The 13123-nt window shown below is 37.9% G+C and overlaps 1 pseudogene; it reads right to left on the bottom strand.

Moving 5' to 3' along the window:
* Nucleotides 1–11745: 11745 nt before the first annotated feature.
* On the bottom strand, nucleotides 11746–11917 carry LOC117284903 (annotated as a pseudogene).
* Nucleotides 11918–13123: the final 1206 nt, after the last annotated feature.

Raw genomic sequence — 13123 nt, 5'->3', positions numbered from 1 at the left:
CACTCTCTCTCTCTCTCTCTCTCTCTCTCTCTCTCTCTCTCTCTCTCTCTCTCTCCCCTAGTGAGAGAAAAGAGAAGCCAAGAGCACTAGAGTTCAGCTCAGACCCACAAATGCTAAGGTACTATACCAGGGTTTTACATAAAAGTCTCAGTTGTTTCATTCAACCCAGACCACAAAGTAGATGGGGGCTTTGCAGTCTCTAGTGGTGTTAGGTGTCAGAAAAAAAAGCCCCTCTTGAAAGGCACAGTAAGTCCTAGCTTTCAACTCTGTGGCATAACTGTGGTCTCCCCAGAGAAAAAGACAGCCAACAAATCTGTCCGCAAAGAGCAATTAGGATTTCTGAGGCAGAGCTCAGTGCCCTCCTCTGAGGCAAAGAGACCATAGCACAACAGCACTAAATACTATAAGCTCACTGCATAGAAGGAAGGCAAGAGCATTCTTTTCATGTGGCAGGGTGGGGCTCTTAGGCCTGCCTTGACCTTTCACCATCCTGATCAGAAACTGGAGTTGCTGATGTAAAGGTCAATAGCCTGCAGAGCTTGTTTCTACCCTGGTGAGGAGAGATTTCCCTGACTGAAAGAATCTAATTGGTTGCTGATGAGTCATGGTTGCTGAAGTCCAGGGGCAAAAGAATTTGATTGGCTGTCACTGTCTTTCAGTATTTCCAGCCATACAAATCTGTGATGAATAGTACAACAGGAGCAAAAGCTATCATTTGGATCAATTAATATGATGAGAAGGGGTGGGGGAAGCTACTTTCTCCCACACATCTAATCTAATAACTATTTCTGCTGCTTCTTTTCCTCACCACTGCATTAGAGGAGGTCTTTTTAAAAAGTCACTCAGGAGATAGGAAACTTTTGAATGCTACGTAAATGTCAATTGTGGTTTTTTTTTTCTGCTTACATCAGTGAAGTGAGGGTTATAAGCATGAGGACAAATACAGAAGCAGTCGTGACGAAAAGCTCAAGGAGGACTCTGACCAACAGGAGGGTTCAGGGATTCAAAATAGGACACAATTCTAATCTTAGCCTGGTTTTGACGCGTGTCTCAGAAAGAGACATCCTGAAAGAGGCATCTACATGATAGATTTTCTTTCTTGTTCTCTAATCTCAGTACTGTTAATTTCCACACAGCTTAGAAGCTGGGGGTCTCAGGCTGCACAGTGGAGCCTATCATACATACACTATGCCCCAAATATATAATTGCTATATGATGAGAAAGTTAATTAGCACTTGGATAGTCATTTTGTTTCTACAGCAACACTGCAAGTAAACGCTATTCTCTCTGCTTATAAGGTAACGAGACTGAAAGTCAGAATGATTAGGAAATTTAAAGTTTTAGTGAAAGTTGGGAAGCTGATGGGGACCCCAGTGCCTGCCTACCAAGGGTGGCTACATATGGAAGTGAAAACCCCCATGGTTCAGGGAAACTAGCACTTGGAGTTCTCATTTTTTGATTTGTTCATCAAACGCTTACAGGTTGTATGTGCTGGCACTGTAAATATAGAGACATGGATTTTAGCCTCCAGATGGTCACAGCCCAGTGAAGGACAGGGCCAGTATCATGTGTTAGTACAACATGGGTCTGTGTCCAGGGTGACAAGGGAGCTCTATAGGGGTCAGCTCACCAGCTGTGGAAGTCATAGTTTTCCCACCCCTTCACCTTCATGGATCTCAGCATCAGCATCTTCACTTAATATGTTTGGCCCAGGCAGAGAACTTGAGTATAGGGTCCATACATAGTTAAATGGGACTCTCTGAAGCTCTTGAAACTGTCTATAAATTTTGTGCCCATGTGTGCATTTTTAGATAAAGGAAGGTGCAGGTTCTGAAAGTGTTCTTTGACTCAGAAAAACTTAAAATATCTAATGAAGACTCTTTAAACTCTAGAGTTCTCTTATCTCTAACAATCTAGATATTTCAATAAGCATTAAGCCAAGAGAGGTAGAAATGAAATATTAAAGTATCAATAACTTTCTAGACACTGTAACATACAAAGGTAGTCTGTAGTTACAATTAGAGATTTTAACCACCTAGATGTCTCTTTAGAAGGTTCAAAACAAAAGTCTTCTGGTTGCTGAGAGGTCATAAATACCAAAGAGTTTCTAACATACAGAAAGGCCATGCCATTGAGAAGTTTTGCTGTATAACTGCCAAAAAACAAACAAAACAAAACACCCAAAGGTCACACCTGGGACTTCAGAATCACTTTCTTTTCAGCAAAAGTTATTAAAAAAAATTTCATTTACTTTGGAGAAGATAGTTAAGCCTATGGAGCCATTAGGGGTCAATAAGCTATTGAATCCAGATTAATTATCTCACTGAAAGTTGAAAAATGCACTGAGAAAGGTTAAAGAGCATCTGGCTGAGAATCCTGTTATGACATAATCCCAACCAGCCCAATTCTCTTTTAGGTAGTCTTCCAGATCTCACGGGTAGAGCCTCCTAACCCTGACCTATGGGCCAGAATTTTTTTAAAATCTTAAATCAGAGACAAGTAAAGGATCCTAGATCCGTTTTATGACCTTGGATATTAATTGGACTTTGGATTAAAGTTCTACACTCTTGGCTTTGGACTATTCTTTAATCATTGCTGAAACTTTTGTTTGATTTTTAGGGCTCTGCTTTAGTTTCACTTGGTTATCCTAGTAGGATTCTAGAGTCCGTTCTCAATTCACCACCTTGCTCATTGAGATTAAGGTCTGTAAGAGAAGCACACTCAACCATTGCTCTGTGTACATTCACCACCATATGCTTTCAAACAACCTTCCTAATCTAACCCCACTTTTTTTTTCTTCTTCCTTACTTTGACCTCAAGCTTCTCTAACTTCATAAATTACTGTTCTTAGCTGCATCCTTATTGGTTTGTTCAATACCTTGGCCTTTGGTCTTCTCCTGTGTACCCCTTCCTTATGCTGCTGATCTACCCCACAGGTGGTCAGGTGTGTTGCTGGGCCATAAAACTAGAATCAATACACAATGCCAAAGCGTGTATGGGAGAACAATACATTATTGCAAAAAGTCCAAAAGTTTCCGTATTCCAGAAAGATCAAAAGCAAATTTAAGAAATTTAAAGATCAAATGATTTATCTTGAACCAAGGAGTAATGTAGAAGAGTGTTCAGGGAAACTAGCATTAGAAATGTGTAATGGTTGACAAATCATTACTGGTTTATAAAAAGAAGCCACAATTTGATAAGTGTATGTTATTTTCATTAGTACAATTGAAAAAGTAAGATAAAAATTCAGAGTTCAAATTAAAGAGCTTCATTTATTTCCCCTAAAAGCTTAATGCTAAAAGATTCATATGTGATGAAGATCATGCACACATTTACACAGCATTAAATAAATGGCTTGAGAATAATTGCAAGGTTGCAGACCAAGAGTGATGGACAGAAATCACTGCCAGATAATGCAAGCTGAAGACGTTTTCACGCTGAAAAGACCATTATTTCTTTGCAGCTATTTATCTGTTTGATGGATATTAACAATATGTAACTTTCTAAGTAACTAAATATTTGCAGTTGGAAAGGGAAAGAAAATGGCGAATGTCTAAAGTTTGGTAAGCGCATCATTTGGAGGCCAACTGCCTCTATTTAATCTCTTTAGAGTGAAAAGCAGAAGGAAGAAGGGGCCCACAACAAAGATATGATTCACTAGGATTAATGAAGAGGAATAGATTTGTCCCCAAAGAATTAAAAGCACTTGTTAAAGAAATGGCACATAGGGTAGAATTGAACATTCTGAAGCTGACTAAGAGAATAAAAAAATCAGATTCTGGAACCAAATCTACCATTAAATTGAGGCATCAGTTTCACCATCTCTAGATGGAGGTACTTGGTCACTAAACTCTGTAAGAAACTTCCACCTCTAAAAGCTTATTGTTACATAGTTCTGTGACCTTCATGTGAATACAGTTGAGTGATTTAGCTAAATCTTGGCTTGTTATCTCTCACATATCAGTATAGAATTGAAATACTTTTTAAAAAATATTTTTCTGTTCTAAATTCTGCGCTTCTTCCCTCCATTTTAGCAACTACCCTCACACTCTGGCACTGCTGTTTTGTGTCTATTAAGAAAATACCTTGCCCTGAGAAATTACTGGACATGTTAGTTGTGTTTCCCATGAGCACTGATTTCTCCAGAGAAGATCAGGAAGAAATGCAGTGCATAACACCAAGAAGTGAGTGGTCAGCTCAAAGAATTCAGGCACCAGAGGCAAGAGGTTGGGGACAGAGGTTTGAAAGGGAATTTTCCAAAGCACCATTCCACTACCATATATACCTCTGCCCTTCTTTCTTCTACTTTTTTTCCAGAACAGGAATTATAGTACTCCTCCAGTGGTTTAGTAGCGACCGATATTTACATAGTCATAAAAATGTGAACAGCATTTTTACATTTAAATCATTATGGCCAAATAGCAGAAAGCATAAGGCAGTTCAGTTATATAGTTGAGACTTCTACCGTATGCAAAAAGCTATAGATCACATTTAAATTTGGTAAAATAAAATAGTAACATGCTTGGATTAACAGATATTTACTAAGTACATGTAAGGTACCTGCCTATATTCCAGGTACTGGAGCTACCAGTGAATGATACAGAAAAAAATCGTTGTTCTCATGAAACTTACAAATGATAAGACAGAGTTTAGTCAAGAGAAATAAGTATAACGCAAGGTGTATTAAGTAGTGATGTGTGGAACAAAGAAAGATATGAAAAATTGCCATGGTGAGTGCCAACTGCTATTTTTATTGGAGAAGATGGTCCTTGTTGAGAGGGTGACTTGGGTGAAAAGACCTGGGAGTGAGCCTGGCATACAGTACCAGGGAGAGCCTTCCAGGCACAGGGAACAGATATTATAAATACATCATGGTACGTTCAGGAAAGCAATCTGCCTGGTATGCTTGATGAACACTATGTTTTGTATGATTGGGGAACAGCAAGGAAGCTGTAGAAAAATGGGTAAAAGAGAGAGATGGTTCTAGAAGTCAGAGAAATAAGGGGAATTTTGTAATTTAGAAATGTTGACATAAATGCCAGAAGAAATATAACCATGCTGGACATGGTCACACATAGGAAACAGTAGTGACCTAGGGAAGGAACAGGAGTTTTTGTTATAAACACTTTAGCACTAAAATAAAAATATTTTGTATAATGCATACCAATTATGTACAGATAAGAGTGTAGTAAAAAATACTTTGTGGGAGTTTAAGTTACAGATGAGCCCTGAAAGCTGGGCTTCTGGGAGTTCTCAGAGTACACATATCTCACCAGGCCTTGAAGGGTGGCTATTATCTGGGTAGATTGAAAGGAGGGTAAGAATGTCATCATGGAACTCCAAAACCCTGGGAGATCATGTAGGCTACTTCCTTCATCTGCATGGCTTTGAGAACAAGGAAATTTAGGAGGGAATAAAAAAATCTACAAGGTCCCACAGCTTGTAACTGGTGCAGGTAGGACAGTAATCTCTGACCCCTGTTCTTTTCTATGCCCTGTCACATTCACTGTAAAAGCTTTTTGTTTTTCATCTCCATGTTTCATGTTATCACCTATTTCCTGCACCCTCTACAGGTGATTTAGCTCCTTCTTTCATGGAAAACAATATTTCTTCTGGCCATCAAGCCTATATTCCTCGTCTTCTCTTCCTCTTCCCATCCTTTGAGAGTGGATGTGTCTGTCCCACATGACCAGAGGTTCTGAGATTCTATGGAGCTTCTGGGCATTACTTCTGCAGCTGTTCTTTTTCCATTTCCATTATGAACTATGCTTCTGTGGTACCTTTGTGATTGTTCTTTGCAGGGCACTGCTTAAGTATCCTTTTGTGTTGTGCTTATGCCCTATTGGCAATTTCACCCATAAACCCAGGTTTACATTCTTCATGTTTATGAATTTCTAAATGTATAGCTCCAGTTCTTTTTTTATACCATTGTACTTGTGACCTACTACTCATTAGACATCTGTTCTTGGATAATCCATGGGTACCTCAAATAAGTCTAATGAATTACCCTTAAGTTTCCTCCAAACCTGTTTCTCTCCTTTGTCCCCTATTACAGTGAATGGCAATACTATTTACCTACTTACCAATGCCAGAAACCTGAAAATCACCTCTAATTTCCTTCTCATCCTTCCATCCATTCCATCTTCAAGCCCAGTTCACTCCATTCCCCAAACATCTATCACTGTTGCCACCACTATTAACGTTAAACTGATTCAAACTTTGCTGTCTTTTCAACAGGCTCTTAGCTGCAATGGCCTAACGACCCCTCCCACCCCTTAACCTCTTCTTCATCAGTCAGGGCAGAGTTAGGGAAATAGCAGCCACTCTGCTTATGCCAGGTATAATGGGTTTGCTTTAGGAAGTGGTGAGCACTCCATCATGTTGGAGAAACTGAGAGAGCCTGAATCACTTAAAGTTGGTGCCTTTCTGTAGCTCATCCAGACACTGATGTGAATATTTTCTTTTCTTTGGGTCTTACTGCAAGTGCTTCAAGAAAATCATGGTTTTACCTAAATTTTTATCTTCAAAATCTTGTACTAGCTGCCTTTCATTAGCTAACTGTACAGTAAAGAAATAAGCAGAAGAGCATTTTGGAAAATTTATTCCTATCTTCTCCGCCGTGATGGAAAAAACTTAGAAGGGTCTGTAGTGATAGAGTTTTTCAGCAAATAATCCATCTTGCTCTTCAATTCTGTTTTCTAAAATGTAGTCATATCTTTTTCTGTGGAAGTATGTGATCAATGTTTGACATTGTTGTCCATTAAAGAAATTCAAATTAAAAAACACTGAGATATGATCTTACTCCAGAAAATGTGACTATCATAAAAAAAATCAAGCAATAACAAATGCTTGCTAGTCTGCCAGGGAAAAGGAATTGTACTACATTGTTGGTGGGAAATTTAACTAGAATAACCACTGTGGAAATCAGTGTGGAGATTCCTCAAAACACTAAAGCTAGAAATTCCATTTGACCCAGCTCTTTCCTTTCTAAGTATCTTCCTGAGAGTGTTAAAGTCGTCATACTACAGTGATATATGCATACTCACATTTATGGCAGCACAATTATAATAGCTAAATCTTGGAAATGGCCTGTATGTTCATCAGCCAATGAATGGATAAAGAAAAAGTGGTATTTGTACACAATGAAGGACTGCTTCACTGTGTATAAAGAAGGATAAACTTGAGATAAATGGTTACACCTTGAGACCATAATGATAAGTGAAATAAATCAGACATGCAAGTTTAAATATTGCATGAATTTTCTTATATGAGAAACACAAAATATACATAAAAGAAAAATAAAAAAAGAAAAGACAGATAATAGGAAACAGGAAGATCATTTTCTGATGGGACTTGGAACAACAGATAGAGGGGATGAAGATGAAGAGAATGAAAATGAGATGGAAAAAAAGTTGCATTTAACAAAGGAAATAGTGGGCCAGGGATTTAGCTCAGCGGTTCGGTGGCCTGCCTTGCAAGTGCAAGGACCCGAGTTCAATCCCCGGTACCAAAAAAAAAAAAAGGAAATAGAACTTTTACAAATGAAAAGAGGAGCAAGAATTGGAGGGAGCCAGGAGGGATGGAAGGGGAAGGAGACTGAAAAGAAATAAGATGTACTATGTACATGTACCAACTCCCCAAGATAAATATAATCATATGTACTTAAAACATGTACTAAATATGTGTATAATCATGTAACTTTATTTTAGGATAACAAAGAAATGATTTAATATTGTTCAAGAGATCTTTATATAATCTTCCCCATCTCTCTCACTGATTTCTCAATATTAGCTACCAGTAATTCTTCACCATCTAGTTTGTCATGAATGCTCAAATGAGGAATCTGGAGTGAAAACTGTATTACAATGCTGTGGAGAAGGGATCAAGTTTGGCTAGAGGGGCATTTTTTTGAATTACACTTAGAGCTAAACAGTGAAATTTGGACTTCATGTGATAGGAAATGGGATGGATGACTTTAATCAAAGAACTAGTACATAAAAATTGGTATTGAGGTATGACAAAGTAAGTTCAAAGAGACGTGAATCTACAATTTTAAGGAAGAAATAATGGATTACTCCTATATTTTTACTTCCCTAAGATGCAGGTCAGTGATGATAACCAAGAGAATGGGTGGTAAATGGGAGAATTACCTGGCTCTGGTAACAAAATTTACTCAAACAAATGGATATATATTTTTTGGGTGTCGGGGGATATTAATATGTCTACTTCAAAAGTCTGAACTGGGGCTGAAAAATAATAGATACATTAAATTTGAAGGAATTCTGGAAACAGATTTGGTTACTCAGCTAAAGAGTACCTGAAAGTTAGCAGGTAACATAATCTAGGTCATCTGAATTATTCATATACAATTGTGCCACTTCGTGCCTTCACTTTGCCCACGTAGAACAGCCTCAGAATTGAAAATGCTTTATTTTACTTTTTGCCAATTCCAAAGCATCTTGTTAAGCAGAAAACAGTCCCCAGGGCAGCAGAGTTTAAATTCAGTGATCTCTCTCTTCTTTTATGGGATGCGCACTCTCAACTACTGGTGCTGTCAAAGCTAAAGAGAAAGTCACCTGGATTTGTGTGACGGGGCACCCTATTTCGAACTCTTTTTCCTGTCTTTCACAGAGACTCCACAGTATCATTTGACATGGAATCAGCAGTTTACAATTGAAGAATTAGAAAAGTTGGGGTCCTAATTGACAGAAAGGTTATTTACTCATACAAAGTAAGTACTAATTGAATTTGCAGCAATAGAAAGAATTTTTGAAGGGATAAACTTTGCTTTAACATTTGTTTATAAGATCGGTTTAGTTTTATATTAAAAGTGGTGCAAGTATCTATTCCAGGATTTTATGTCTCTATTGTTTAGCTCTTGAATGATAATACAATATTTTTTTGCCAAGTAAATCTCATGTCCTACACTTGGTGAGGAGCAGGAACCATTAATACCTGCTCTCTTCGAGAGTAAACATCTTCCTGGACTTCTGGTAGAGGTAGAAAGTGGGTGAGGTATAAATTTTATCTGCAAGATTGTTTCTATGTGGCTTCATGAACTTATCAGAAGGGGATGAAGCCAGGATGTGCTTGGGCCACTAGCAGCTGGTGAGCAGAGCTTCTCTAACCATGAAACAGTTTTCACTTTGCACAGCTTGGAGAGAGGCTAGAGGCCATGCCTTTGTACTGGGATGGTTATAAATTACTTCAAGTCATATGTTTACTCTTAACTTAGTTTAGGAGGGGAATTTATACCCATAAAGATACCCTGATTTTTCCTGGATAACTAATAAGCAATACCACAGTGCTCATTACAGAGAGATTGATATTATTAAATATGATAGTTAAACAATTCCCTCTCATTTTATTATTTTTATTATTTCATCCCCTTTGTTAGCTTGCTGCAAGACCTGCTTTCATGATATTCAACTATAACAATCTTGAGTTGCTATGTCATTTACAATCCCTACAGAAAAATTACTTCTGATTTAAACGTATGTGGTAAGATGATGTGAATCACAGGTCTGTACTATTTCTTTACAGAATATAGGTGATAAATTTCCTTTATAAGCAGTGGTGAAGTAAGGATTGGGGATGCTGCCTTTGGGGTTGCCAATCCCAGTAGCAAGCACATTGAGATTGGCAGAAATATTTTGTGAGTACCTTTGAAGTACTGGAAGAAGTTTATTCTTGCATAGGCATAGCATTCTCTGAAAGAAAGAAAAAAAAACTGTCATTCATCAAAAAAGCAATCAACACCTTGTTTATTGCAATTAAGTGATAAATTCTCCCAAAGTGTGACTGACCTAGTGTCACTTTTGAAAATAAATGCTTTAAAACACCCAGCTCATACCAATGCATAACCGTCACTCCATATTTTCAGTGTGTACTGTTTTGGGAAATTATTTATTCTCTGCGCTCTTCCAAGAATTTTACATAGAACCTAACATGGTTAGTAGGAAGTGGGAGTGAAGTGTAATGCAAGGCAGTGTGTGATGGAGTGGACCTTCCCTGGACTAAATATCTAAAGACCTAAATTTAAGTCCTGGTTCAGCCATTTCATAGTGTGTAACAGATGCTATCATTACACTGTCCATATTTCCTCATTCTTACTAGGTCAGGGTACAACACTCCAACTTCCAACTCCCACTGTGGAAGACTGGAACTTAATTCTATGGGGGAACCTGTGGGAAACAGTGGTGAGAATGTGACTCAGCGTTCTCCCATTTAGGGCAAGGGAGCTGGAGTTTCTATAGCCTCGCTGTTTGACGGTAGCTTCCAAGAGACATGACATTCCACCAATTCCAGCCTGCTGCACTGGCAATGGGCTAAGCTTCAACAGTAAGATAATACTCTAGATATTCTTAAGAATACACCTCCCTTGATTCAGTTACTTCTGGAGAAACCCAAAATAAGACATAATTATTGGCTTTAGAAGGGTCATCCAGTAATTACATATCTCATATAATAAATAGTAAGATTAATAAAGCTTCCTTCTCCTTCTGAAATTCTAGGATTTTTAATTTTCCATTCCTTTTCATCTGGATGTTGAAAAAGACATCTGAAATTTATAAGAAAAGAATATTTACTGACATCAGTGATTAAATGGTAGTTCTATCAACATTTGCCCAACTGTACAAAATCGGGGAGAGTTTCCATTTAGACTATGAGAATGAGCAAGAGTAATCTGGGTGTGCTGGCACATGCTTGTAATTTCAGCACTTTGGGAAGCTGAGGCAGCAAGGATGCAAACTTGGGCAACGTAGCAACTTTGTGAGATCCTGTATCAAAATGAAAAGTAAAAGGGCTAGAGATATAGCTCAGTACAAAGGTCCTGGGTTCAATGCCTAATACCTCAAAAAAGTGATGGCAAATCACAAATTACATTCTTTTCAAATATATAGTCCTAGTTTTGAGTTTTTATATTTGCTACAATAAAACTTTAATAAACATAATTCATTATTGTAGATATAACATAAAAGCCCCTTAAAAGCCATTTTCAGAAAACAGGACAGATATAGTCCCTCTGTGACAACTTATATAGAGACAATATGAGGTATGATTGAAATACTGTATATAGTGAATGCTGTTGCCAAATGTCATCCAATGGAAAAGTGGGCTTGTGAACACATTCCAATGTGTTCCCTTCCACATTATTTACCAGATCTAGCTCTGTGCAATTTCTGGCTGTACTTCAAAGTCAAAATGCTCATTAAAGGTAAATGTTTTGAATCAGTTCAGTGAATCAAGGCAGCCTGACAATGTAACTAAAGACACTCACAAAAGATACCTTCCAGAGCTACTTCAGAAAGAGGTAAGAACTTTCTTGTGAGAGGGATTAATGGCAGTGTGTCTTTTACGGTTATAATTTTTGAATTTAAATGGTCACCGTATTTTTGATCAGATAAGAATGCATCTTTTATTTGATGCTATCCTTGCAACATGCATGGCGGGGGGCAAAGCTGAGCAATTTCCAGATGAGAAAACTGAAACTTAAAAATGTTAAGTGTTCAGGAACTGAGGCCTTCTGTGTCTCTGATCGGTGCCTTTTTTTTCCCCCCCGCCAAATTGTATTTCTGCTTGTTACCGAATGGTTCATTATATTTAAAAACGTGTCTTGGATTCCTGTTTTCTGGAACTTGAAGATCTATTTTTGGGGAAAAATCACTTCCTACTTCAAAAGTGACCCAGGAACAATCATTCCATTGTTATGCTTATTTGGTATCTCTCTGCATTATATTAAGCGTTTCCTTGTCCACAGTATTTCACAGAAGTTATACTGATGAGCATTAACCTAACATTGGATAAATACTCAAAGAAGAGAGAGCATGGAACTAAAATTCAAATTTACCTCTCTTAACTGACCTGTCTACTTGAGTTTCTACACTTGATCTTAGCCAAAAGGCTGAGAAGAGATTCTGCTTGAGTTTCTAAAACATACATTCTGTTTAGCTTAACTATTCGATTCCTACTAAAATAAAGATATCCTTGATATGTGTCACAGTGGAAGTAGCTTCCAGTTATTTTTACTCTGAATGTTTAGAGGTCATTTTCTGAAAGCAGGTCTAATAGAGAAATGTGAAACACTCGCAGATTGATCATATTTAATGGGGAAAAAAAGATAGAAGAACAATAGAGGTGGTTGTAGGGACAGAACAGAACAAGGAACAGTATCCTGGCAAATCTGACTCCACTAGCTTCCAGAGTTCTAGCAAAAAGTCACAGAATAAATCCACTGGCTATGTTAGCCCAGGAATGTCATTTGCCTTTATGAATAGAAATGTTTTCCATTCATAAATGAGTAATTAGAAGTAACTGATATTTTAGTCCATTTCAGTTCTAGGATGCTACTCTTTGATTCCATTTATTAATTCTCCTATGGATATAATAACAGGTTAATGATTAAAAAGTCCAGTTGGTACCTGTTTTCCTGAATTTTAGCTAAGAAACCAAAAAATGGTAATGAGATTTTTTTGTTTCAGCATATAATCCACAAGAGTCTTCAAAATGAGAAATGAAGAAAGGCAAAGTAGAAAGCTACCAGTTTACGTTGTGGACAAGTAGACTTGTGTATGTGTTTACAATGGAGCCCTAGAAATTTCAAGTACCAAAAACCAAAAGGGTATAACTGTTGTGCTGTGCCTGACTTATCAGCACTAGCCTGGAGGTTGCTTAAGGGCTGTATGAGATGCCCAATCAGAAGGATGTGTTGCTCTTTTAGCACTCAGAATTCACTCAGCACTTTCTATTTTTTCATGTATCAAGTGCTGTGATCAGTGCTATAATCAATGTTTGGGTTTTCTCAGACACAGAGCCTGAAATAAGATTTCAGGCACTAGTGATTTATTTGGAAAGGACAGGAAGTGTTGGTAGGGGGTAGGAACGTGGTCCAAGGAAGGGATGGCAGCTGGTGAAAACTGGGAGACTAGAGTTTAGATCTAAAGGGACCCTGGTAAACTGTATAAAACTCTTGCCTCACACCTGTCCTACTTAAGGGTCAAGAAAGCTGAGGTATTTATGCCACAACTCCCATTAGTCATCGAATGACACCTGCATCCCTAAGACATATGTTCTCTCATTATTTCTGGCCTCCATATGGACATGCAAAGTAAGTCCTGATGGC

Source organism: Fukomys damarensis, unplaced genomic scaffold (genome assembly GCF_012274545.1).
Source record: "Fukomys damarensis isolate Sample0158 unplaced genomic scaffold, DMR_v1.0_HiC HiC_scaffold_39, whole genome shotgun sequence".
Classification (NCBI taxonomy): Eukaryota; Metazoa; Chordata; class Mammalia; order Rodentia; family Bathyergidae; genus Fukomys; species Fukomys damarensis.
Note: the sequence above shows the minus strand (reverse complement) of the source record. Positions and strands in the feature narration are given on the sequence as shown.